This window comes from Trachypithecus francoisi, unplaced genomic scaffold (genome assembly GCF_009764315.1).
Source record: "Trachypithecus francoisi isolate TF-2019V2 unplaced genomic scaffold, Tfra_2.0 Lachesis_group0, whole genome shotgun sequence".
Taxonomy (NCBI): Eukaryota; Metazoa; Chordata; class Mammalia; order Primates; family Cercopithecidae; genus Trachypithecus; species Trachypithecus francoisi.
In genome coordinates, this window is record NW_022681453.1 from 140,167,265 (window position 1) to 140,173,707 (window position 6,443).

Consider the following 6,443-nt stretch of genomic DNA (forward strand, 5'->3'; position numbering starts at 1 on the left):
TAAAATTCTGATAAAATCAAGAACTAAACAAATAGTTATCTCATGCCCATGAACAGGAAGAATGAATATTGTTAAGATGTCAGTTCTTCCCAACTTGATCTATAGATTTAGTGCAATTGCAATAAAGATATCCCAGCAAATTACTGTATGGATATTGACAAATTGATTCTAAAGTTTATGTGGAGAGGCAAAAGATCCAGAATATCCAACATAATATTAAAGAAGAACAAAGGTGGAAAACTGACACTATCTGACCTTAAGACTTACTAGGCTAGGCGCGGTTGCTCACACCTGTAATCCCAGCACATCGGGAGGCCGAGGCAGGTGGATGGATCACCTGAGGTCAGGAGTTCAAGACCAGTCTGGCAAACATGGTAAAACCCCGTCTCTACTAAAAATACAAAAATTAGCCTGGTGTGGCGGTGGGCGCCTGTAATCCCAGCTACCTAGGAGGCTGAGGCAGGAGAATCACTTGAACCTGGGAGGCGGAGGTTGCAGTGAGCCAAGATCGTGCCATTGCATACCAACCTGGCCAACAGGAGCAAAACTCCATCTCAAAAAAGAAAACAAACAAACAAAAAAGACTTACTATAAAATGATAGTAATTAAGACAGTGTGGTATTGGCAAAGAAACAGACAAATGAATCAATGAAACCAAATACAGAGCCCAGAAATAGACTCACATATATAGAGTCAACTGATCCTTGACAAAGAAACAAAGGCAATGATGCTGGAACAACAAATATCCACATGTAAAAAAGTGAATCTAGACACAGACCTTATGCCTATCACAAATACTAACTCAAAATGAATTATATACCGCAATGTAAAATGCAAAATTTATAGAAGGTAATACAGGAGAAAATCTAGCTGACCTTGGGTTTGGCTATGAGTTTTCATATATAATACCAAAAGGATGACACATGAAAGAAAAAAATTGATAAATTCAACTTCATTAAAATTATAAACTTCTACTCTGTGAAAGATACTGTTAAGAAAATGAAGAGGCCGGGAGCAGTGATTCATGCCTGTAATCCCAGCACTTTGGGAGGCTGAGGCAGGCGGATCACCTGAGGTCAGGAGTTTAAGACCAGTCTGGCCAACACGGTGAAACCCTGTCTCTACCAAAAATACAAACATTAGCTAGGCGTGGTGGCGCACATCTGTAATCCCAGTTACTCGGGCGGCCGAGGCAGGAGAATCGCTTGAACCTGGGAGGTGGAGGTTGCAGTAAGCTGAGATCACTCCACTGCACTCCAGCCTGGGCTACAGAGCAAGACTCAAAAAATAAAAAAAAATAAAAAACAATAAAATGAAAGAAGAGAAAAGCCATAGAGACTGGAAGAAAACCTGCCAGACACATATTTGACAAAGGACTATATCCAAAATATACAAAGAATTCTGATAACTTAACAATAAGAAAATACCCCAGTTAAAAAGTGGGCAAGGCCAGGGGGTGGCTCATGCCTGTAATCCCAGAACTTTGGGAGGCCGAGGTGGGTGGATCACCTGAGGTCAGCAGTTCGAGACCAGTCTGGCCAACATGGTGAAACCCCGTGTCTACCAAAAATATAAAAATTAGCTGGGCGTGGTGACAGGAGCCTGTAATCCCAGCTACTCAGGAGGCTGAAGCAGGAGAATTGCTTGAACCTGGGAGGTGGAAGTTGCAGTGAGCCGAGATCATGCCATTGCACTCCAGTCTGGGTGATAGATAAGAGTGAAACTCCATCTCAAAAAAAATAAAAAATAAAAATAAAAATAAAATAATAATAATAATAAAAGCGGGCAAAAGATCTGAACAAACTCCTCAACAAAAAAGAAACACAGATGGCAAATAGACATGAAAAGATGTTCAGCATCATATATAATTAGGAAATTGCAAATTAAAACAAAAATGAGATACCATTACACACCTATTAGAATGGCTACAATCCATTGACAACATCAAATGATGGCAAGAATGTGAAGCAACAAGAATTTCCATTTATTGCTGGTGGGGATGCAAAATGGAAAAGCCACTTTGCAAGACTATTGGGTAGTCTTTTTCAAAGCTAAACATAGTCTTGCCCCGTGATCCAGTAATCATATTTATCCAAATGAGTTGAACAATATATCCACACAAAAACCTGCACATGAAATGTTCATAGCTTTATTCATAATTACCAAAAATCAGAAAAAAACAAGATGTACTTCAATAGGTGAACAGATAACCTGGTACACTCATATCAGGGAATATTATTGAGTGATGAAAAGAAATGAGCTATCAAGCCACGAAAAGACATGAAAGAAACCTAAATATATATTGCTAAGTGAAGAAGCCAGTCTGAAAAGGCTACGTACTATATAATTGCAAACTGTATAATATTCTGGAAAAGGCAAAATTACAGGGAAGTAAAAGATATCAGTGGTTGTAAATCCCTTCTAAATGAAAAATATCAGTGGTTTCCAGGGGTTGGTGGGAAGGAGGAATGAACAGTAAAGCCTAGGAGGTTTTTAGGGAGGTGAAACTGTTCTGTATACTTTAATGGTGGATACATAGCATTAAACATTTAGCAAAACTTGTAGACCTGTACAACCTAAAGCAATGAATGCTGGTCAGGTGTGGTGACTCACAGCTGTAATCTCCACACTCTAGGAAGCCAAGGTGGGAGGACCACTTGAGGCCAGGAGTTTGAGACCAGCTTAGGCAACATAGCAAGACCATATCTCTACAAAAAATAAAAAAATTAGCCGGGCATGGTGGCATGTGCCTGTGTTCCCAGCTACTCAGGAGGCTAAGGTGGGAGGATTGCTTGAGCCCAGAGGTTCCAGGCTACAGTGAGCCATGATCAGGCCACTGCACTCCAGCCTGGGTGACAAAGTGAGACTGTCTCAAAACAACAATAACAACAACAACACAACAACAACAACAAATGACCTCTAATGTGAACTATGGACTTTAGTAATAACATACCAATTTGTATCAACGATAACAAATGTACCACACCAATGCAATGTGGAAGATGTTAACAACAGAGGAAACGTGAATATGGAATATATAAAGGAAATGTTTTTTGTTCAATGCTTCCATAAATCTGCTTTAAGTCTATTAATTTTCTTTTAAAAGTAAAGGCTAAGCCGGGCGCAGTGGCTCATGCCTGTAATCCCAGGACTTTGGGAGGCTGAAGTGGGCGGATCACCTGAGGTCACGAGTTCGAGACCAGCCTGGCCAACATGGTGAAAACCCGTCTCTAGGAAAAGTACCAAAATTAGCCAGGCATGGTGGCCGGCGCCTGTAATCCCAGCTCCTCAAGAACCCGAGGCAGGAGAATCGCTTGAACCCGGGAGGCAGGGTTTGCAGTGAGCCAAGATTGCGCCACTGCACTCCAGCCTGCGCAATAGAGCGAGACTCCGTCTAAAAAAAAAAAACCAGTAATAATAATCAAAAATAATAAAATAAAGGCTAGAGCTGCATGGAAAGAACTCTTGGCTCAAGTAGGATTTAGAGCCAGGGAGTGGGAAGAGTGGCACCCACTCGGGAGTCCTATGAGGCAGCAAGATCCCACAGGCTGTTGAGTGCATAGGTGACAGGGACCAGTGAGAAAGGACTTAGACCCCTTGCCCCACCCCATTGGCCTGCCACTTTCTTTCATTGTTTTTCTCTTCCTCTCTCCTTCTCTTCTTCTTTTCTTTTCTTTTCTTTTCTTTTTTTTTTTTTTTTTTTTTGAGACGGAGTCTTGCTCTGTCCCCCAGGCTGGAGTGCAGTGGCGCGATCTCGGCTCACTGCAACCTCCACTTCCCGGGTTCACTTTCTTCTTTTCTTTTACTGTGTTCTTTTCGAGTATTCTCAACAACAGCCTGAAGGCCTGGAGGTGTAGGGGAGCCGCCCGCAGATGCCTAGTTTGGCGCCCTATACACTGCTAGCATCTACGTAGGGATGGGTTTGGGATGGAAGCGGGGTGATGCTCTGGTTCTACGGGCTGGAGTCCGCGCTTGGAGGGGAACTCCCTCTTGCGAGTCCTCCAGCAGTCCTGTGGGGGCTGGGCCTGGAAGGGGAACTGGGAGATGGGGAAGTGCACGCCGCCGGGTCCCATCTCAGTGCGGTGCGAGAGGGCACCCCGGCAGAGGCCCAGCAGACAGTGCTTGTCAGGCGGACCTGAGTTCGAGTTCTGACTGTGCCATCTACGCTATGACTTCGGGGCAGGCGACCCACCCTCCGCGCCTCACTAACCCATGTACTGCATGGAAAATAAGCGTCTTCCTGGGGAAGAAGAGGGCTGTGTGTGAAGATTCAAGAGACCAAGGGGGGAGTCCTCGCTGGGCGCCCGGCCAGTGGCAGCACGCTCGGGCTGGGGTTGCGCTCAGGATCGGGTCCGCGCCCCCGGCAGCTGCGGGCTCTCTCCCGGCTCCGGCCCGGCCCTTCCGCCCTCCCCGGCACTTACAGCGGTCTCTCTCCACTTCTCACTTCTTGGACTGCCGCGGCTAGGTCACCTCCTCCGGACGCCGGCACGCGCTGCCCTGGAAACCGTCACCAGGGAAACCAGCGACGTCACTCGCGCGTTTTCAACGCGTCTCTACGGGGGCCGAGGGGGCGCCAAGAGTTCTGAAAGTGACAGAGGCGCTGAGGGCGCTCTGGGCTGGATTCAAACGGGCACCATCTCGAGTGCGCTGGAGATTTTAAATCTTCTGGAGTATATTTTTTAGAAAGTTTTGTGGACCAAACGTTCTGTACAGAGATGCCCATTCCTCTCTCCTGCTGGGGAGTTAAACAGCGAACGATCTCACCATGAAATTTAAAGTAGCCGTTCAGATATATTTGAAAAATGTGAAACAGTGTAGGGAAAGGCCATGTTATGATGGTGAGTGAAGGAAGCAGGACGCAATATAGCAATGCTAAATAAATAAAGTTGCGTTTATTTCAAACCTGGCACTAAAACAATACCGAAATAGAAGAATTAAAAGTGGTTATGTTTGGCCGGTGGAATAGCAGTGCTGTTTATTTTTACACTTTAGAAGATTTTTAAAATAATGAACAGTGTTTATTTTCATAGAAGAAAACACTTGCATTTTTTTTTTTTAAACTGCACCTTCCAATTTAAGACATTACTATATTTCAGGGCAATATGGGGGTGGGAGGCAAATTTCTAGGAAAGATGAGTCAAGGGAGTCTGTCTGTCTATCTATCTTATCTATCTATCTATCTATCTATCTATCTATCTAATCTAATCTATCTACAGAGTCTCGCTGTGTCGCCCAGGCTGGAGTGCAGTGGCGCGATCTCGGCTTATTGCAACCTCCACCACCCAGGTTCAAGCGATTATCCTGCCTCAATCTCGCGAGTAGCTGGGATTACGGGCACCCGCCACCACACCCGGCTAATTTTTTAATTTTTAGTACAGACGGGGTTTCACCACGTTGACCAGGCTGGTCTTGAACTCCTGACCTCAGGTGATCCGCCCGCCTTGGCCTCCCAAAGTGCTGGGATTACAGGCGTGAGCCACCGCGCCTGGCCAAATATTTATCCAGGCCTTCATAATTTGAAAATCTTGGTAGTTGTTTTTCTATTTTTTTCCTCATAAGGTGAATGAATACCCATCCCATAGACATGCATACATAAGATATGGCACTAGACTACCATCAGCACTGCAGGTGTAAACCCGAAGTTTTCTGATACAGGAAAAAAGGATCTTTTCCATTGGTCTCCAGTTGCTGCCTAATGACCTGAGGGTGGGAGACCTATAAATATACAGGTGGCAGCAAAGAGACAAGATAAAGAGTGGATTCAAGTAGATGTGAGCCCCAAAGGATTAGGGTCTTTTTATATGGTGTGTGTAGTGGGGAGTATTATTCGTTTACCTCATGACCATGATAGGACTATGTGGCATAGGAAAAGGAATAGCCAGGTCTACTTAGAGGGCTTCTGGAAAGCATGGTTCCTAGCAGAAAGCCAGGTTTTCATTAAAGTAAGAACATGCTATGAGAAAATTAGGGATGCAGGAGAATTTCAGAACAGACATTCTAGAATGTATGTATTAAAAAGTTTGGAAAGGGGGTAACATTTGCTCCAGCAATCCAAGGATTATTTTTGACAAGGATATCATTTTTGCAGTAACCCATTTTTTCAAACCCAGGAATGATTTTCCTCTAGATGTGTTACTTTTCCACTGTCACCAGTAAGGCTCTCATGCCATCTTTTTTTCTGCCCAAAATTCTCTTGAGAATTTTCTTTAGTTTATAAGCTTGACATTTTATCCAAGAAGCTGGAGAATCCAGTCTGGGTCACCAGTATTTCCTCATGTGGAGTATACAGATGTTTGTTAATTCCAGCCCACTTTATTTCTCTAACCAGAAGTATCTGTAGGACACTGCTCTTTGTATTTTGTTTGCTTTTTAATTTGAAATTGTATTGAGATTGTTATAGAATCACATGCAGTTGTAAGAAATAATAGTATACTTTTCCAGTT

At 44.0% G+C, this 6,443-nt stretch overlaps 1 protein-coding gene across 3 annotated transcripts in view; it reads right to left on the minus strand.

Moving 5' to 3' along the window:
- CCDC13 (coiled-coil domain containing 13) overlaps positions 1-5,204 on the minus strand; it is a 67,143-nt gene extending 61,939 nt beyond the window's left edge. For 2 of the 3 annotated variants that reach the window (XM_033212215.1, XM_033212217.1), the window contains exon 1: positions 4,422-5,204. The gene's annotated coding sequence lies outside the window, so the exon portion shown is untranslated. The other variant, XM_033212216.1, reaches the window with a different exon arrangement.
- Positions 5,205-6,443: the final 1,239 nt, after the last annotated feature.